A 22253-nucleotide genomic window follows, 5' to 3' on the forward strand; every position below is an offset into this window, starting at 1 on the left:
AGCCTGTCACCTCCCTCCTCTGCTGTCTGTAGCAGGGGAGGAGGAAGCATTGCAAAATGCACATCCATCTTTATGCTGTAAGAGATGACACTTGGCAGTCTGAAAACATCCACCTTTAAGAAACAGCCGCTTGTTAGTGTGGAGCAGAGGTACTTGCACACTCAGGCAGGTGAGGGGCTACAGGAAGAAAACTGCTTTGTGTGCAGGACAGGGCAGGATGAGGACCCTGGATCTGAATGCTCACACATGCTCATAAATTCAATATCTGACCTGGGGGGTTAATCTAGATCTACTCTATCTGGACCTCTCCTACAGGTATTTCAAACATTAACAGAGGTGTTAAACCCCTGCGTTACAAAGGCTGTTTAGTGAAAGTGAGAAGGGAACACAGTTAAAGTATTAGAGCCCTGTCCATCGTCAGTTCTGTCTTGCATCTATTCAGTTCCAAGACACTTGGTACTTTGTTGTTCAAAAGCGTTTGCTTAATCCACAAAGTGATAGCATACAACAGCGTACCGTTCAGGGAGCAGAACTACTGCAGGTTATAGCAAGACTATGCATTAGTATAAATTAATGACTTCAGTTAATTAGCCATATAAATTCATACTAATGTGCTACCCTTCTTAATTATATTTATCAATTACTGAAGAAGTTTTTTTAATATTGCCTTTTCACATGTTTCCATACATTTAGCTGGTGACAAGTTTCAGTAAAATTCTTTGAAAATTCAGAAAGACAACTGTGCTCAAGCACTCCTGCCACCTCCAGAAACCCATCCCAGGTCAGATAGCTGTCCCTGAGCTTTTTGCTTTGCACTTTTGTTTCACTTGCACTTATTATTCAAGCTTATTTTGGCAACTGAAGCTACCTGAAAGGTATTTTCCTATTTAAAAAAAATGAAGCTACCTGAATTTTACACAACTTTGCACCTGACTGAACAGGCCCTGTCCATTGCCAATGTGACAAAGTCTTTGGCTACTGAATCCAATACCTGTTACCATAGGCAGCTCCATCTTATCACCCCTTTCATAAGACAGGAGAAGCGGGCCAAGTTTCACAGATTCAGTTAGAAGCTCAGCCCGCACTGTCCCTTCCCTGCAGAATCTGCCCAGCCTGTGCTTGATCTGTACCTGCCAAGGGCACATGCTCGTGGGGATGCTCAAGCCATTTGGAAAAAACACCTTTGCTCCCTGGACTACAGCTGCAAGTCGTGAGTCAGCCTGGACCAGCTCTTTAGACACTGCGACAGCATCCCAGCTGGAGATGTGCATGCACACACACACACTTGTGCTCTCCGCAGCTCACGCAATTTGCAGTGTCCCACTTTCCCTCCACCACCTTCAGTCCAGTTTTCATATCCATTGATACCTTCCCCCTGATTCATGGTGCTGCTTGACTTCATATCAAGCAGAGGATGGATATCTTTTTATAAAGAGAAATAAAACATCCCCTCTCTCTGAAGGGGAAGGTGAACAGCCTATTGAAACATACAGACCTGTTCTCCTTCCTTGTATTCCTGCTACCCAGAAATGTACAGCAACAAAAGATATGATTCAGTGAAGTTATTGAGTGCCAGGCCTTCACATTTGTCTTCCAGTGACTCTTAAGTCTTCCTTTTCTCTATTGAGTTCCATCTCATTGACTTCCTATAAACACTAATACAGAGCCACAGACCCGCGGACATGCCTGGAATACAACCCACACACCTTACAGACACTGTGCCAGGGTCTGGGCTGGGCTCAGAAAGCCCAGACTTCCAAATAACACAATATGACTAGCAGAGTATTCAGAACCACAAGTCTCCTCCGGACCCCTCAAAAAACACTCCAAACTTATTTTCCATTTCTCTTCTGTTCACGAGTTCCACAGTTGAACTCGTTCCACCTTTGGGGATTTTTTCTTTCCTTATTTTTTGCCTCAGGTGGAAGCCGAGATTTACACATGTTCACTCAATTCCAGAAGTTTTGTGAGAAAACCCCTCCCTGCTCCACATAAGCCCAGACAATGAAACCAAGCAAGGCGGCTCACCGTACGACATGGAAATGCTGTTAATGCTAAACTAGACACGGAATTCAAAGCGTGCCTCTAATTAATCACCAGTTAGCCAGCTTCGTTGGGTGGCATCTTCCATCTTGTTTCAGACACAATGGGCTTCCTCCCCTTTTGTAGTCACACACGTTCCTCTTCCTCTTGGGCTTAGTGCTTGACAACTACCAACCTCCTCACCCACTCTCCTGCCATGCCACCCTCCCGTCCATCCGCCCCGTTGAAATATTAACCCAGAGCAGTGAATGGCTTTGCTGACTGCTACATAAACAACTGCCTTGTAGCTACCGGTCTGCTGTCTGCTCCGTTAACATCTGAATGTTATCACCATTAAGCGATTGCCAGGACAACAGGAGAATGGATGGACAGAACTGCCAAGGAAGATGAGAAAAATTAAGAGCAGGAGCTGAAATAAAGCTGAGGAAAGGAAATTGCCATGGGTAGCCCGTCTCCAGCAGCACACCCTGCTACTGCACTTACTGCTCCGTGATTTTTGCTGTATGAAATATCACTAGTGGCTCATCTTCCTGTGTGCGTCCTGCAAATCACCGCCCCCCTGCAGCCGTGCTTCCTTGAGTACATCAGTTAGGGGATATTATGTTTTAATATTCATTCAGATCTGTATTGCTGCTGAGGGACTCTGGTACAGGTCCTTTATAGGAAGAACATTAAAAAGCTGCCTGATGGGACTAGATAGCTCTTTGGGCTTGTGTAGTGCACATGCTGGGAGTATAAACCCTCTTCCTCCTTTGGACCCAAGACCTATCACTTGTGTAGCTCACAAGGAGTTTTCAAAAACCTCAGATACTAGCCCAGAAAAATCAGAAGCCACACAATGGGTTCAGAACTCTCACACAATGAAATTGGACCTTTTAGCAAATTTAATCACAGGTCTCTAAACCTTCTTTGGGATGTGATTAGGAAGTGGTGTCCAGGCCGGTCATCTAGGGGTTTGCCTGTGATCCAGACAGCTCGGTTTAACCTGCCTGGAGGTTTACTGGTAATCCTCTGACCCCCGGCCACCAAGCAGGGACAACCAGCTTGCTCTAAAGCCTTATGCTTCCCAAATGCAGCATTGCAGTCTCAAGCACAAGTGGGCACAGGCCTTCTCATAAGCACAAGTACTTTCTTAACCCAGTATTGAGCAAAACAGCAGCCTGGCAGGGAAGCAATGCTACTACCTGTGATTTTTCACACCTTCACAACCTACACTAGCTCCCACGCTCTCCTCTACTTTCCAGTCTCTCTTTGTGGGATGAAACAGAGAATGTGATAAGACATCTGATGATGCAGGTGGCACCATCTGCTCCCTCACTAGCTGCTGCTGCCACTTAACCATCCTTTTCTATGAGTTAGAGAACCAAAGTGACCATGTATGAAGCAGCTTTCAGGATGGTCCCAACACAGCAAAGAGCAGTTCTCTCGTTAGCAAGTCCTGAACCTACAGCCACCAATTGTTATTCCTTTCCTATAAGCCAAGTCAAGTTCTGGGCATGATATAAAACTTGACACCAATGAAGTTTAACCAGTTCCCAGAGTCTCCGATGTGTCTCTACCCATGGATTTATTTCAGAGCTGAACACCGGTCCCCCAGTGCAGAGCATGGGACTGTGCAATCCAGGGGCTGGAGTTACCACACTGAGGAGCACTTCAGCCTCTGTTCCATGAGTACCTTGAGGAGAGAGAATTAGATCTATTCTACATGCAAGATCTGTCAGATTGGTGCGCGGTCTCTGGGCATGCAGCCTGCTCAGACTGTGATGTATGCTCCCTCTGCAGCTTCCAGCTAACCTCTGCTGCAAGTTTGCATACAGGAGAAGTGCCTGCAGTGCTTTTGTTTTGCAGAATATAGTGTGACTACGTTGATGGATAAGAAGGATGCAACCCCATTCTCAAAACTGTGCTCCCTCCCATCCTTGCTGTGTGCATCCAGGGAAGAGCTCAGACAGACTAAACCCTGTAGCACCTAAGAGGAAGCACCAGCAGACTTAGCCCATGGTCTCCTTCAGGAGTGTTAAGACACCCTTTTATTTTACTAAAGGTCACATCCAGCTAAACTATATCCTTTACTCTTGTATGAGAAATAGGTCCAGCCAACCCACTCCAAAAAGCATCCTTAGCTGTTTCAACGACAGGTTTTTTCCCCTACGCGAAGCTCTTGGTGACATTGTCCTTCTGCAGAAGCATGTGTGAAGCAAGTTAGTAATACTTTACTCATCACTTGAATTTGTCATTACAATGGAGTTTAGTTTTGGTGTCAGATTCTACTGTGAAAGACCAAGAAATTGAAAACTGAAAGGAAGTAGCAAGAAGCTGCTAAAATGAACAGTAAACCAGAGTCTTAAGATTTAGGGGTCCAGTGGCTTCATTGAACAGTTTCTAAGCATAAAAAAAAGATGGTGGTAGCGTGGTACCCCCAAGTGCAGAAACTGAAACGAGTCTTGGGCTTTTGCTACTGCCTGTATATCCAGGGTATTTTATATTAGCTCTCAGGACAGGAATGGGTGGGCTAGTGGTCAATCATTATTCAGATAAGATACTGATGATATCATGCATCATTTGGTGGTTATTTCAAATCAGTCTGGTCTTAAGGGTGTATACAATAATTTCTCAGTAGAACAGCAGTGGCTGGACCCTGACAGCCCATCAGGACACAGTAGTAGGGCAGAGTCACGTACTTTCCTTTGTTAAGCAAAGGGAAGAAAGGTGGTGTGCAGCTTCTCCTCCTTATTTGCATTTTTACTTTCCTTTAAAAGAGCATGGCTTTCATTTCACCTCTGCCAGCATCTCCATTTTGCTGACTCCTCTCCAGGTGTGCTGGAAAGGAGGCTGAATTGCAGAGAGCCCTTGCAATTAAGGTTGAGCAAGCTTGTCAGCCAGATTTCAACCACACAAGCATCCACCAAAACCAAACTATGGTCTGTTAACGCAGCTCACTCAGAAATGGAATGAAAATATTTCTGAGTCTATCAGAGTAAGGCTGGATGCTGTTCATGATAACTTAGAGCCTTTCACCTTTTGGTTGTTGGTTCCAAACACCAACGCTTGAAAGTCTGCTGTAAGAGGACATGAAAACAATTTAAACCAATTACCATTTCACCAGTACCCCATTTCCAACAGTGGCAAACAGAAGTTGCTTAGAGAAGAATATAAAGTTAACAGTCCTTCCAGACTCAAGCTCTGCAGCTCAGGGACTCCTCCCTGAGCCAGAAGGGATCATTTTATTTAATGGACATAGCTGGATTTTTCTCCCATGCATTTGTCTAATTGCATTTGGAAGCCTCTTAACTTGCCACTGTGGTTAAGGAGCTGAGCTGGGATGAGCTCAACCAGCCTCAGCTTGGTCCTTATAGGAAGGCAGTGCCCCACATGCCATCCCCCCAACATGCAGCGTCTGGGGACACGACTGGCACTTTCAATTTAGTTACTGGAGGTTAAAGGGATGCCAGGTCTAGCTGAAATCGCACATGAATTGCTTTGCAAGAGCAGCACGGTGCCTGGAAAAAACATTACACTTGCTGGAATAGGAAGCATTGCTCTCCAGCAGTTAATCCTGCCCTTCTCACTAACAGTGAAATTCAGGGTGAAGACAGATCAATGGACAGCATGTTTTATCTTTCTTTTAACAAACAACCCAACCAAAGGTAAAAGATCAGTTACATCTCTAGGCTAGAAAAAATTGCCTTAGTTTTAAAACAAAGCCAGAAAATTGTAAGTCACTGCTGAATTTTATGTTCAAAGGCTTTTCTTTGAGAGGTGAAGTGTAACTAGATAAAAGTGAATAACTAGACAAGTGCCTTTCTGTCTCCCCTCACTGCCAGGCTGTCCGCTGGCAGACTGACTTATTGGAGGTCTGCCTGGCTGGATACCACTAGACCAGCTTTTTGGGAGACAGCTTGAAATGATCATTTTTAAAAACTCCTATTCCTCTGCTCAAACAGGGGGCAGAGGATGTCAGCTGAGCCTGTGTGCTCAGGGGGACAAAGGTCTCAGCCCACCCCTTGTCACCACAGTGTCAAAAGCCCAAGCTCTGAGCCAGCGTGTGCAGAGCACTGGGACAAGCTGAGCTCTAGCACAGGGCTGAACATGCTGCAGCCTGCCAAACACCCCATCCTGCTCCTCCAGCAGCAGGGCAGGCTCAGAGCCCCACCACACCGGTCATCCCATGCCCAGGACCACTGCTCCAGCTTCCCCTTTCTCAGGCACAGCCTTATTGCCCCCCCACTAACCAGCTGAGCCCTCCCAGAGCAGGGCTGATGTGGAGGCACCAAACATCCCACATGCAGAGCCATTTGAGACTAGACAAGACAATCTTCGTCTCCCTGATTCAAGGTTAGAATATTTCTACCTGCAGACCAGCACGACCCCAAGGCTCAGTCACATCTGAAAGACATGCCTTTGGCATCAAAATGCCTTTAGGGTCTACCTAAAAACCATTTTCCAAAAGGAAGGAGACTTATTCCACCGCCTCAGGAGGAGAGCAGAGGAAGGATAGTACCTGGGTTTATCACCTTTTGCAAACACCTGCCAAATTCATCACTCAGGAGTTTGCTTGTGACATATTATTTAATAATATCTAGAAAATACATTACAGATGCAGGGTCTTTTCTTTGCCAGTTGATTTTAATGTTATTGATTATTCTCTAAATCACTTATTGTGATTTTGCTCTGAAGCATTTAGTCTTTGGGCAAAGGTACCAAAAGCAGCTTCTCAATTTATAGCCACAATTTTTGCTTCAGCAGTTCATAGACGGAACAAAACCTGCCTTTTGTCTACACCAGTAAAAGCAATTTTTATATGCCAAAAAAGCCAGGAAATTTGAAATGCTTTTAGAAATTGGCTCTTATGTGGATGTGGGTATGTACATAGTCACTTGATTAACCCACCCCCTTTGATGTTGGACTGGAGCTTGACTGTGAATTCACCTTACCTATATGGGAAGATGATGGAGGAACCTTGTCAACACTGGGCTTTCCTTCTCTTTTGAAACATTAGCAAGTTATTTAGTGGCTTATTGTATTTTCCCTTTTATTCACTAGCACACTATTGAATTTTCTAATGCTAGCACCCAGCTACTTAAGGAGTTGCACACAGAAAGAGGCCATGTCCTAGCCACAACTCATTTCTTCTCCTGGAAGACAGTTTTGGCAGGTTACCTTAAAGTATCGAGCTGCTTTCAAAGGGCCTAGTGACAAAGCAAATTAGTACCTCTGAAGGGCTAGGACAAAATAAATACTTATTAAAGCCAACAAAAACTTGATATACAATGCACCCAGGTTGTGGAGTTGCCCATTACAAGGCTGCAGAAGTGACTAGTTTTGAAAAAGCAATCCCTCTCTTCACATCTTCCTGGCTTTCTCAGTCTTTATGGTATTTGCAGCCTTTTTCTGAGGCTGTTCTGAAGAGTTCTAGCTCCACAAGGGCTGAAGGAAAAGGAGCTTTAAGCTTAAAAGCACTTCTAGTTCATATTCCAAGTACAAGATCTATGTTCTGAGTGCCTCTGCATTTGCTTCCCATGCTGGAGAAGGCAGATATCCTCATGCTGTGATACTGCAAGGGTAGCCCAGAGCATCTTTGCTCTGTACTGAAGTTTCTCTGAAACCATTTGCTGGTCTGCACCCCAAAAACCAGCCCTGAAAACACCACATCAACCAGACCACCAGCCTTGGTGTGCACAAGTCACACCAACAGCTCAGGAGGCTCTGGCATTGGTAGCAGCCTCTCAGCTGCTTTGCTCTGTCTGAAGCTCTTTCCCTTCCCCTCTCAGCAGGAGGTTCAGGGATCAGCCTGTGCAAAGGCTGCAGTTTGCTGACGGCTGCGCTGGGAAGTCCCTCAGCTGCTGCTTTGGGCAGCTCTTCACAGCAGAAGTTAACAACACATGGCTGCTCCACCAGAGAGCCACCACCTGCCTCCACAGCACACAGCAGCCTGCTCAAATGCCTTCCTCAGAGCCTCGCTCCCCCCATCCCCATCTCACGGCTGGAAAGTCTCCGGGTGAGCTGCCTGAGCAGACAGCTTTAGGCTTCTTGCTCCTGCTTGCCATTGTCGCACCACACATCAAGGCGAGTTGCACACCCCTGTGGCGCAGGATCTGTGTGCACAGAGATGCCCATAGTAAGCTGGCACCAACGCAGGTGGTTTTACAGCCATGGCAAGGGAGGGAAACAGACTGCAGGGGTCTAAGCCGAGGGAGGTGGATCCGACCCCTGATCTCTCCAGCTGTAGCTCTTACATACCAGGCAAATGAGCAATTCCAGAAATTCTCCCTTCATGAAATGCACACCATCCTTGTTCTCTGCATTAAGAGGTGATGGTATCAGGGGGAAGTGAGGATCATTCATGACCCACAGGTAGGAGTGCCTTTCCTCTACAATTTTTGCTGTGTCAAGCTGAACTGGCATAACCTAACCCAAGCAGGTAACATCACTGTACACCACGTACCATGACACATGTCTTAGGATGGTCTTTGCTAGACTGAGCTTTGATGATCTCTGCTGTGATATGCCCTCCTACATCCTCTCCTGACTGAACATAAAGCTTCATGGTTCATCTGTTTTGACTGGGGAGTCAAAATGCAAGGCCAGCAGTGACACAACAGTCCCACCATTGTCCAGACACCCTCGCTTTCTCTTCCCCCTCTCTCCAAATAGCACCTCCTTCCCACTCCCCTGCCTACACAGGGCCTCTGGCCCTGTTGTTCCTTACATATGCACCCTGAGCATCTCCATGCTGCCTGTTCAATGATTAACTTCTGGAGCTGCAGTCGTTAGAGCTGGGAGTTACCACTGTCCAATAGCAAATAACCAGGAGGCAAGGAAAACGCTTTTACCCATCAGCTTAAGAGAAATGCTCATATCTCAAGACTGGACAAATTGTTGTGGATTTAAAAACAAAAGACCAAGGGACACTTCCGTAAGATTAAGAAGGTCCAGGAATCAAACTCAGCTCTGAAAAGCCAAAAAGCCCTGTTATGGTCAGTCATTCAAAACTCCAGTTCACCAGGAGCTAACACTGCCTGCACTGAGCATCATACCTTTGCTATATGCCCTCATGGCCTGAAGGTCCCATGAAAACCAATTCCCAGCACAGGGAAGCTAAGTGGCACTTTCTGCTGGTGCTGTTTAGCCAAATTTCTGGCAAGGGTAGGCTCTTGCCAGTGCCAAGTATATTGCACTGTCAGCACAATTTATTCACAGTGGTGGGGGTGAACCAGGGCTTGAGAACACCTCCACCACCCCTGTGCCATAGGGTCTGCTGCAGGGAACCCTCCAGCTCCCCCCCCAGCAATAACCTCAGCCTCCTGCTCAGAGGACTCAGCTAGCTTCTCCCAGGTACAGATTGTCCCCTGACAGTTCATGCCCTCTCCTCAACCCCAGCATTTTGTTCCAGGCCTGGGAAACAGTGAAAAGCAACCCAACTCAAACATTTCAGAGTCAGAAAAGGTGTCTGAGGTGGATGTGAATCTACAGAGTTCCTGGAGCCAGAGCTCTCTTGCTTCATAAGAACCAGGTCACCCTTCTTGAGCTCATTCACTCTCCCACCCCTATACATCTCCTATCTCTGCTAATCTAGCAGCTATTGCCTCTCATAAGCCTCCAGAGAAAAGAGTTAGACAAGACTTCAGATTTGTCCTGAGATATAATCTACAGGAGTGTTTTTTTAACCCCTAGAGCACTTGCAAAACAGCCTGAGCATTGTACTTCTATTACATTTGGAGGCACAGAAACGAAGGGGTAGGGAGGTTTGGGCACTTGGGAAGGTCTAAATATTTCAGTCTCGTGCATGGGGTCTTAAACCAGCTCTGGTGAAGTTGGCACGTTCATGGGGCACAGAGCACTGCCACAACACGGTAATGCTTTCAGTCCCAGGGCAATACGGCTTCTTTAGCAGGGCACTCTGCCCTAGTAAGTTCAACATCTCTTCTGTCAGGGGTAAATGGACCTCTTGCATACTACAGGTTGTTTTTGGAGATACCGCTGATCCCTTTCCACAGCACCGCACAGCAGGGGCACGCTTCTCATAACAGCCCAGGGACACGGTCTCCCCGGCTTTTGTGCAAGAGGCCAAAACCACAGACCGGAGTGATGGGAAAGAACTGCCCCCCTGCCAGTAAAATCTTTGCCAGCTAAATTGTCATGTGCTCATCTCTTTGTACCATGGTGCCTGCGCCTGCCTCTGCAAACAGCAGCTGCCCTGGGAAGCCACCCAGAAATCAGGGCAGTGCAGACAGTTTATTACATTTGCATGCCTGTGTACAGTCCAGGGCGCTGCTCAAGTCGCAGGTCAATGGGAGCTGCAGGGATTCTCTGCTTCTGGGCGAAATACATTCAGGCTAAAACCAACTTCAAAAACATGTTTAACCTGAACTCTTATCTTTTATCCCTTTAAATATCCAAGCGGCCACTTTTGCAAGCCTGAAGCCTGGACTCCAGCAACATTTATTTCCCTCTTTCATCCCAGCTGCAGCTCCTCAGAATTTATCTCTATGGTTAACTTCCCCTTTCATAATATTAGCACAGTTGAAGCACTTGCTTTCCTGTTGCAGGCAGTGATTATATAGCAAATTAACCACAAGCTGTTCAGTCCAAGTCCAGCAGTTGGAAAGATGCTCCTCTGAGTAATGGTTTGTGTAGTTGATGCTTTCATCTGTAATTTGCATTTGTAATAAATACAGAAATAAAAGATGGGGTCTATATTTTAAAAAAAATAGCCTGGTATGGCAGGGGCAGGCAGGCACCTCAGGGGTTTTAGGGGCTGCATCCCAGGGCACCACATCATCTCCTGCACAGGGCGGGGGAATCCATCCACACGCCTCTCCCACACAAATCGTGGGCTTCCTGCCCAGCCTGATTTTACACAAGGAGAAGGGGCACAAAAAATTAAAGCAGAAGTCCTTGCATGGCTTGTACTAACAATTACATAGCAGCAGTTTCCACCATCAGGAAGACGTGCTGTGTGCACATACCCAGTGATGCAGGGACACACAGCGGGTAGCCTAGATGAAGTTTTGCATGCCCTATGGCCTCCCTGCTAGTGATGGGGGTGCCACATCACCTCTACAAGACCCATGCAGGCTGTGTCAATGCTCCTGAGTGGCAGGAGAATATCTGAGCCAGCTTTGCCAAGCTCTAGTCTGTGGGAAGTGGGTCACCTCAGAGGCATGAAGCTCAGCTGGGGCAAGCTGACCCCACTGAGGAGCAAAATACCCAAGCTGCAAGTCAAGCACTGCATTGCCTTGACAAGACTGCCCCCAGCATTGCTGCTACACCACCACACACCCAGGGACATACAAACATGGTGACACTAAACCAGAGGCCGACAAGTTGAGCGTATAGCTAAAACACTGTGGACAAATGGCGATGCCTGGGAACAGGAGCGCTGCACCAGTGCCCTGGCAAAGGGACAGTACTGGAACAAGGAGAAACAATCTCCAGAGTGTCTTGCTGACCCATCAAGGTGCCATGTAGCTTGTGGGGCCCTGGAAAGGCATTTGGAGGAGGAAGGCTCTTCTGTGACAGCACTGGTCCTGTCTTTGCCTCTCACCTACCTCCTCAGTAGCTACGTTCATCACTCCTTTGATCTCAATTTTTCCACTTGTTTCCTCAGGTGGAAAACAGTTCATGGTTCTCAGCCAGCACTGAGAAGCACACAGAGACATTAATAAATACCCATATTAGCGATTACTGCCACCACAGCAGCCACACAGGCTGGCAAAGCCTTAGGCAGCACCAGCTCCCTGCATCCCTCCCTCCTTTGCACATCTTTAGTCAGCAACTGCCATCTCCCAGGTCACACTGCACACCCGTGGCTCAGCCCCCACACGCTGGCTTGATGTTCCCTACCTGTATTTACCACTTAAATCAGGGCATAGCCAGTACATATTTATCTGCCCTAGGGCATTGCGCTCTGCCAGTTGGGGAAGGTGGTCCCTGTTAGGTGAAGATGGTTACAGCATCACATGGATGCCTCTTGGTAGATGCTCCCCTTTACTCCACCCATAAATCCCAAGTTTTGGGACACAGACCCACAATCTCTCAACTAAGGAGAGAAGGGAGAAAAGCAGATGCCAGATTACATCCTCCTCCCCATGGAAAGCAGCAGACAGGCAGCCACAAGCAGTTTCCCATGCCCGTGCCAGAGGCGTTGTGCTCAGCCCACGCAGGTGTACACAACCCTGGGGCCATTCCATGGGACTGTTCCCACTGTTCAGGACGTGCAACTCCCCCTCATTTGCTGAGGTGGCACAAGGGAAGTGACTCCACTTCTTAGAGAGGATACCACAGTGAAAGCAAGGTGGCTGCCTGTGACTTTTGTTCCACAAAAAGAGCCCAGCTCTGTTTAATTACATAAGAAGGGAAGACCAGGAGAGCCAGTTTCTTAATGAGATTTGGTAACATAATTATTTGCTACAATTAGGAAGCAACTGAAAAGGTTCCTTTCTAACACTTTGGAGAAGCCCAGCATTTTAGAGTTGATTTATCTGATGTCAGGGACCAACTTTATCTTTGCTTCTGTGCAGCAGTGAGCACATTTTTCAGCACTATACCAAAGTTATTACTTATGAATCATCACATATTTACACATTTTATGGAGCTACTGAAAAATATATTAGCCTTCCTAGATGGGTGACCCCAGACCACACTGCACAGGACTTGAGCCTCCCTTGTAAAACAAAATCCTCTTCCTGCAGTGATGCTGAAATACAGCCAGCACTGGGACATGCTCTGCTGTCTCCCCTCACCCAGCTGTAACAGGGTAGCTTGCAGTGCTGAAATAGCTCATCTTTCTGGCCCCCTCCCTGGCCAAACACGCTACCCCCCAGGCTCAAAAGGTCCTGCAGCTTTTAAGGACTTGCATCTCAGCTGATGCAAGCGGAGTTGGGACAGGCAAGTGGCTGAGCAGAGACCTCCAGCCACATGGAATCCAGACAGGGCAAAGCAGGTATTTGTGGGCAGGTAGGAGCCACAGCCTCTTGCACTGGACAACAGTGGTTCTTCATCCAGATACCACCCTTGGTGGTCCCATGTTTCAGTCCTCCACCAAGCTATCACAGATAATGCTCCCTCCTCCTGCTCTGCAGCTTTTAGAGGCCACATATGGGCCAGCAGCATCTAGTGTCGGGGAACTCTCGCTCTGTGGCCTCTACAAGCCAGAGGGCAACAACTAGCAAGGAGGTACCTTAGCTGGGGGGACAGAAGGGACATGGGAAGGGAACTGTTCTAAGAGACCTCTGGGGGCACCCCTAAAAGAATAAAGGTAAGAGATGGATGAACAGCATATGCACAGGAGGGAAGTTACACACATTGCACAGAGGGGAGAGGGGGGAAAAAAGAAGATTCAATCTTTCTGGAGACCAGTGAGATTCTATAAACATAATCAAAATATAATAGAAACTTTTTGGAAATGCTGTTAGAAGGAGAAAGCATCAATCTTCATGGAACTCCACTCAACAGGCTTTCTCCAGCTAATCAATCACGGTCAAGACATGGGCCGTCCCATCTGTCTGTGCAAGGGACCAGGAGGAGATTGCTAAGTGCCTGGGCTGGAGCTACCATCTCAGTACCAGAAAATTCATCATGCAGGAAGAGAAGGGGGGAGAAGGGAGAGAAGGAAAATAATGTATAACACTAATAAAGTTTCTCCACCCCTTCATTCCCAACCGATTTTTAGTAAAGGAGCCCAATCCAGAGGGGTTGTCAGTAAGGGGGTGGGAAAGGGGATATGCACTGGGGAGGAATCTGGTCACAAGATGCACTCCGGTAAACGGAAACAAAAGCCATCATCTGCATACCAGTCCCTTGGCAAAGCCCACGCTCTCGCCACCTCGGCTGTTGGCAGCTGCACAGGAGCGAGTCTGCACCCAGCAGGGCTGGTGTCCTTCTGCTCCTGGGCTGGGGGAGGACACTGGCAGGGACAGCACTGCTGGGGAAACGCAGAGCAGAGCGCAAGGGAGCTCTACCAGCTAGCACCGGGTTGAGAAGCCAAGCCTTTGCATGCAAACAGCATTAATTTTTTTCCTAGATGCTGCCATAACCATTATGGGGGGCTCTGAAAGTGGAATAAAGTGGAGCTTAAGGACTCGCAGCATACAGCCTATTTCATCTGCAGCAGACATGGGATTTTTCGTGTCACATTATACCAACATGTACACACACAGGGTGGGGACTTACACTGCAAAGAAGGAGTTTTGCACTTCACTCAAATCCCCGCTGTCTTTAAGCTGCTGTCTCAGTCCTCACTGTGCAGAAGTCCCTTCCTCCCCCCGCCACTCCTCAGACTGGGCCCCAACCTCCTTTGTGCTCAGCCACCCTGTCCAGAGGCACCAGCAGCAAGGAGCCCCAGCACATGCCTTACAGCCAAGGGCTCAAATCCACATTTGCATGAAAAGGTACCATTTCCCCTGCTAAATGCATCCAGAAATGATGCAGTGCAACATGACTCCCTTTCTATCCACCTTCCCTCTTTTAAACCTTGAGGATTTCTTCCTTCCACTGAATTTTTGCAGTGGAAGACAAAAAGCATCTGCCAGCACCCTTTGCCAGAGCCCATGCTGTTGATTTTAGGTACCACTTGTCCGTGTACAACCCAGGTTTGACATGTTCTGTGCTACTCTTAGCATCAGACCTCAGGGACTTGACAGAACTCCCCTCATGTTTACAAACATGTAATAAAGTACCACAGGCTTTCTCCAAGGACTCCTTTGGCCTCAGGAAGGGTTCAGTCCAGACACAAGCCCAGCTCTCTCCGCCATTTCCAGTGCTTCCCATGACACCTAGAATAGCCCTAGCATGCATCTGAAGATAGTACCAAGTTCCGCATAAAGGATTTTTTTCTTCCTCATTTTGATTACATGAATATTTTTCCTACTAGTGTTTTGGCCAACTTTTGTAGAGATTCTTGTATGTTCAGCACCAGGTGAATGGGAAACCAGCACAAATATGCTCACATCATCTGCTTAAAGAGCCATTTGAAATAGGAAACCAATAGGAATTTATGCCCTAAACATTTTTTTCCCCCCTAAATTTAATCTAGCAGATTGACTGGACTTTACAGGTGAAGTTCAAGAAGTGAAATTAAGTAGGTGAGAGATACATTCTTCCAGAATATTTATTCTTCCAGAGCTATGACGATCCCATACCTTCCAGTAAATGTAAAAATTCTTCCCTTCCTCCATAGATAAAAATAGACTCCACTTAGTGTAGTGACACAGGATTTTAGCCTCTACTGTAAGTGTAAATATAGCAACAAATTAAGTAAAAACATCTAGTAAATAATGTTGACATCCCTGAAGGTGAAGTTGCTTCAAGTTTAACTCTTACAGGCTGGTCTGTGACCAGGTGGCAGGAAGACTTAGTTTAACCATTGTAATGGATTTCCTTCAGGGTGTTAGTCCCATCTTATAACACTGTTTGTTCTCTTCTGTCAAAGTTAACTTCTCCTCCCCCTTCCAGCCCCCCGCCCCCCCCAGTGAAAACGCCAGACTGAAATTTTTCTGGGGTTCATTGCTATGAGAAGCCAGTGCAAAACTCTGCTCAGGCTACAGACACATCAACAGAGAGTTTACGAACAGCTCAAAACCATGAAGTTGCTTAAAACTTATCAATCCATATCACCAGGAATTTAAAACATTAACACATGGCTTGTAGCTATCTCATCTACTCCTATATGTGCTTTTAAACACATATAACCACCTGCCCCTTATGTCCTAATGTGCTTGTAACCATAGTTAGTAATTTATTAAGCCTTTACTGCCAGAGTTTAAGTATAAGGCACAGCTCAGCAAAAAACAAGATAGAAAGGTCACCAGCAAGAGGTCCACTATTCTTTACTGAATTCAATTGTGGCTCCCAGGTTATACACCTTCCCCCCCCGCCCCCCCAGCTCTCACAATGAAATTTTAGAAGAGGCACCACCATCAAGTCCTGCGTAAACACAAGGCAGGGATCATTGCTTGAGACAGACCTCCCAGCTCTCCCCCAAAACCACAGCCCCAGCTCAGAGGGCACACAAGTCTGGAGACTTCCTTCTTTGACCCCAAAAGCCTAGCACAAGTCTCTGGGAAAGAGAGCAGCTAACATGACCATAGCTTTTACTCAGATGTCCTCACCCTTTCTCTTTTTTCTCCTTCCAGGCAACAAGGAGAACCCAGCTCATCACAGAGAGAAACCAGACAGCTCTTGCACAAGTTCAGCCTTTCAGAGCGCAGCATACCCCAAACAGAGTACCTCTCCTGAAGACCCATCCTTCCTCCAGCTCCTCTCCAAAGCAAATCAGCCCCTTGTACTCCATTAACTCCTTTACATGTCATCCCGCTCCTTCCTCCACCTGGAAGGGGCAGGGACTGCCTCAGATGGCCCCAGACCTCCTGCCATCCTGGGAGAACTGGAAGCAGCTGCTGAGGGGTGGGTGTCTGCAGGAGCTCTCTGCATCCCAGGTGAGCACAACTGCAGTTTGCTTGCCAGCCTGGCACGACCAATTTACGTAGCAGTGTTAGGGACAAGTTTCCTGCAATAAAACTCTTCTTTAGTTGATATACAGTTATTCTCAAACCATAACCTTCCTCCCTAATTACCATGAATGTAAATGACCTCTGGTGTAAGGTTTATTATAACGATAATTGAGCTGTGGATTTTTAATAATAACCTCCTGGAGTTTCCACTTGATTTCCTGATTTACTTTATATTTCCAGGAACACATATAAGGGTCTGAGACTTCATCAGGCTGTTTATATAAAGTCTGACCATGACCTTCACCGGTTCTCCGGGCCACAGTCTCTTAAATTGTTAGATGCATCCAAGCTTTTGGGTTTTCAAAGGGTCTCAGGGATTTAGGCAGTGTGATCTGACTGCGGCTGACTTGCTGTGGGATGGGGATAGCTGAATCCCATTGGCAAACTCAGGCATTTTACTTTTCCTCTCAACACGGGCAGACAAAGCACAGACCCCATCCTGGTGGAAGGAGGGAACGCACCCAAATGGTGACATGGCTTCACAGGGAAGGAGCTCAGTATGGAAAGTCAGGCAGCTTATCGCCTCACAGAAAGCTGGGAGAAGAAAACACATTGTGTAAACTGCCGGAGGAATTTAAATGCTCAAAATGTGCTCTCTAGAGTTGAAGTTTGCTCAGAATATTGGAGAACGGATCTCCAGGCAGTGTTGGACTTAGGCCCAGAAGGAGATTTCCAAGGCGAGAGAGGGAGATCCACTCCCACTCTCCAGTCCAGTCCAAGGCATCCCCATGCATAGAGACTTCTCAGGTGAAGACTTGTTTGGGTTTTTCAGGAAGCTAAACAGCCAACAAAATCCCATCTTGTTTAAAGATTATTCTGTTAAAATGGTACACTGTGTTTTTACATTATTGCTAATAGAGAAAAGCACACAAATAATTAATAAATGTTAACTTGTCTCTGGGGCTTTCCCTTTTTTGCATGTTTATTTTTGTGTTATAAATGACATCCATTTTCCACAACTCACTAAATTGGCAGATGAGGAAAAAAGTCCAAAAGAAGAGCCATAATCCTCAAGGGGAAGAGCAAGCTGTTGTTCCAATCAAGATGTATCCTGACAAGTCAAGTTGGTAAAACCCATTAATTAGCACTTTTGGAAACAGTTGCAAAGTTAATTATTCTTCTTTCAGATGAAAGAAAGCTAATTTCTGGCATTTGCTTTGACACTGACACGCGCTAACATTTTTAGAGTTGACATCCCTCAAGATAAATGATACTCTGAAGTGTGCGTGCAAACATTTTGACTGGGAGCTACTGTGGCGAGTTGACGGCACTGGCACCTCTTAGTGCAAATATTTTGCATCTGCTGGGATTGTGATCAAAGTTTGGAGGCTAAGAGGAGGGTGGGGAAACAATTTTCAACTTCAGAGAGGGTGTGGGTGACTGGCTTCAGACAGGAGGCAATAACATTGCGCAGGCAATGCAATCTATTTTATCTAGATAAGGTCAATAGGGAATGTAAAGCTTTCTAGCTAACTGTGCTGTCAAAAAGAAATCCGTTTTTATACTATCTGAATTGCTCTGCTCAAGAATCATCTTTTGTTCATGGGTTGGTAGCAGCAGATGAAACAGAAGATCTCCAAAAGGAAGTTCTCTCTTGGTATGATCAGGTGCCAGTTGGTATCAGCTCACGTGTATTTGAAAAGGCAAGATTTGGGATGTGGAAAGTCAGTAAAACTCTTGTGCCAAACGCCGATGTCCTCACTGGGAAGAACATCAGTGTGATTTGGGATTTAGTCCCCAAAGCCCTTTTGCAATTTTGGAAGCTGCCTTGATCACGTCTTGCATGTACAAGGGCAGTGAGGGGAAGAGTTTATCTGTAAATGTAAGTTATTTAGGCCTCCTTTTAACCAGGATTGCACCAGAACACACACTTCAAATCCCACTCCAATAAAATTCAAGTATATGCCTAAAACCTGGGCTTCCCCTTGCAATTTTTAGGGAGCTACAGATCCTCCTTTTTTTACTCCAGCTCTTTACGTCACTGGCATGACTCCATGACTGATCCAGGTTGAATTCTAGGACCCTGTTTTTTCAGTTTCAGTCCTCATCTCTTGAAGTCTAAAGGGTCGGTGTGAGATGAGTAAGGACAGCATGCCTAAAACGCAGAAACTGCTTTATGCAGGAGCTGCATTGCCAGGAGAACACACTAAATGAGAGCTGCTATTTGGAGAATCCCAGGGTGACACGCAAGAGAGCTAAATAACTAACCTAAGAAGGTCAAAATCTTCCTGGTGAATTACAGAAGACCCTGTGCCTTTAGTTGTCTCCTCCGAGCCATGCCAGGTTTGGGTGCACCATGGGGCTGGCCTGGCAGGGGAGGATGCTCATCCCCTCCTGTACGCTCAGCAAAGCACTTCAGAACAATCTTCTTCTAACAGCCCAGCCCTTAACAAATTATCAGCCCAGGGCATCATCTAGGGGCCAAACCACCACTTTAAGAACCTGTTGCTTGTTTGATAAGATTCTCCAGAAATAATAAGTGCAGGCAGGTACATGAAGAAAGGAAATTGGTGGTAGAAAAAAGTATTTAATTTGCTTTTCAATCAGCATGTGGGGGAAAAAAATTGAACTAGGAAGGTGATCTAAAGGACTACTTAGTTGGTATGCGATTCACACACAGCAGGGCAATCAAGAATGTGGAAACACCAGGTTCAGAGGGCTCGATCCAACGTGGGAGGCAAACACCACCTTTTCCTTCAGGGGAGCCAAAAAAAATGACATGTGCTAACATGCAAGTCCTTGCAGATGGGCTTGCTATGCTGAGACAGTTTAGTAAGGACAAGACACAAGAAAATAGAAAATAAATAAAGAAATAAAATTGCTTCAAGCAGTTCTCCACTTTGCGAGGAGCAGGGAGGTGGCAGTCCTGAGCTGAGAGACTCGTCCTCCCGGCAGATCTGCTGCGCTCCCTTTTGCATATTCCTCCGTCGTACATAATACTTATTGCCGCACAAATTGCAGGGATTATTTTCTCTTAACTGCTAATGGTTTTAGAGACTGTAATTGGGGGTAGCGCTTTGTAATTTAGTGCCAGAGGGGAAGGTACCTGTACAGGAGACTTAACTTTTTTCTGTGGGCACGCACAGTTATGGCAGGAATACTGGCAAAGAGGGAGATCATTTACCAGTTCCCCACTTTTCTGCGCTGTACCGGCAGGTTTAAGAGGTTTGGAGCATTTTTCAGTCAATGTAATGAAGAAAAGATTTTTTAATTTATCAATAAATCAACCGTATTTTGTCTCCTTTTGCAGCGTTTGTGATAATACTAGGGTTCACTTAGCAACCGTAGTAGAAAATATTTCACTCTACATAGTAAAGAAAAATCAAAGATTAAAACAATTTACTTATTATGACGTGCCGTCTTGAGTTATGCCCTGAAATTATTACTTTTAAACCCACTGTCTGATAATTTACCCCATTTATTTAAGTGTGAGTTTAATCAGGATATTTATCAGCCTTGGTTTAGTGTATTAGTGTTTGATTTATTTAGCAATGCATATATCTATTTACATTTTAGCTTCCAAGTGAGTCATTCTTCTGACTTTGCAGTCAAAGGTTAAACAATTTGATCCATCCTGGGGCGGACACAAAATGTGAAATAAACAAGTACAGAGAAAGTACAGGCCATGAAAAACAGGATTAACTCTACATTTACACCCCTAACAGGCAACACTCATTCAGTGTTGCAAAACCAGTCTGTACAGTAACACAATTTTTGTACCCCCAGATAAGGAAATTACTTATTGTAATTCTTGTGGTGTGGTGAGAAAAGAAAATACATATGAAATTCGAGGGGAAAACCAAAGGTAGGAGAAGAAGATAGATGCTGCTGTGGTTGGAAACCCTTGAAAACTGTAAAGCTGAGTCCCGAATCTGGAAAGAAAATAGAAACACCCTCAGATATATTGTGATTATTTATTTTCTCGGGCCTCTTAAGTCCATGCCCTGGCGTGCGGAGAGAATTCTCGGGATTTCTTCACATGTTTTGGGCTGTGAGGACACGTGTGCGGGCTGTTCAGATGGCAGCAGGGAGTGCTGACAGGCAGCATGTGTTCGGCTGCCTCTGTCCCCTGCCATGATGCAGTCGGCACCTATAAATACACCGGCACGGAGATGCCTCCCGCTCACACGAGCGCATTTCAACCCGCTGTTCAGCTTCATGCCGTCCTCTCCCCCTCCTCTTCCCCGGGTGAGATGCAGCAGGGATTTTGTTTAAAGAGATGACGCAGCCCATTTAACATTCCCCGTTAAAACGCGGCAGCTGGGGGGGGTCGAATGCCCGAGTGCGACGCGGGGAAGCTGCTCGATGCTGCGGTGCAGCCCTCCTCTGCTCGCACAGGGACAAGAGACCTTCCTCGCTGGTTAAAATGCACTTTAAATGACAGAGCAGGGAGAGGGCAATGGGCATCCAAGGACCATGTTCCCGTCGTTTTCTCCTCCATTTGGTGCCCTCCTGGGGAGCCTGGCTGTGCCTGCGGTGCTTAGCGCTGGAGGACATCGGCAGGGTGAAGGCATGGATCAAGGTGCTAAGGGTCAACTCTGCTGAACAGCTTGAAGCCAGCCCAGATGACAGCCCTGCTGTCCCCAACAGGGACAGCTTGGTGACAACCTGGCTCCTACAGTTTTTGGCTGCGAACCAGCGGTTTGGGAAAGTGGATGGGTGCTCTCCGAAAGAGGAGGGGGGACCAAACTGGAGCTGTGTAGGCAGGAATGGAGATCGGGACTCCTGGGCTCCTGCCTGGCACTGCTAAATGGTGATGGTCATGGTTCCCTTTGGGAATGCATCGAGGTGTATTTATCAATGTTTGCTGAGTGCTTTGGGATCCTTGAACAAGGTGCTGTGAGGCTTATGATAAATGGCCTTCTTTATTCTTGGCTGTGGTGGCAAACAAATTCTGCAGTTCTGGAAATAAACCCCAATATTTTGTTAATCTGGAACAGATTTTATACTTTATATATACATATATTTCCAATATAGTTCCAGTAATTAACTATTAGCTAATTTATATCTCTTTTTTTCTCTCTCTAATTTATTTCTAATTAACACAGATAAAAGATTGTATTCTTTATTAATGCAGATGGTTACTTATTTCTGCTTGTATAATTGGAGTCATGTCCTGGCCCTGATCAAGATCCTGCTCTGTTGGGTAAAAAGTAAAGCACAGAGAGACACAAGTCCCTCTCACTGATCCCCTGTGTACAGAAGTCAGTGCTATGGAGGGATGGTTTTTCTGTTAAAATCACCTTATTGTGGTGTGTGTGACTGCCACTGAGCAGAACCTGCCCGTGTTGCATACATGGTGACTGCAGACCATTCTCTCTGCCCCTGTTTGTTGAGGATGTCGAGACCAGCCTATATTTGCCAGGAAAATGAGGGTTCATTTGGGCTGGCCCCTTCAGGTGTGTATCAGCCCAGCTAGGCAGGGATGAGGATCAAGTCTGGCCCAGAAGGGATTGCAAATTATTTTCCTAGGAAGGCTGTTTCAATGCCTTTAGGAGCCCAGTCACTTCCCCATGCTGGGGCACAAGCCCACCTGTGGGGATGAGCACTAGGTGCTAATGGGGGGCAGCCGGGGAGGTCCGTGTCCTGCTCTGCTGCCTTCAGCCCCGTGGCCGGGCTGGCCGTGCGAGGGGGAGCAGATGTGATCGGCAGCGGGTGAAAAAATCCCGAACGGGCAAAATTATCCCAAGGAATCTG

The sequence above is a fragment of the Aptenodytes patagonicus genome, chromosome 14, assembly GCF_965638725.1.
Source record: "Aptenodytes patagonicus chromosome 14, bAptPat1.pri.cur, whole genome shotgun sequence".
Taxonomy (NCBI): Eukaryota; Metazoa; Chordata; class Aves; order Sphenisciformes; family Spheniscidae; genus Aptenodytes; species Aptenodytes patagonicus.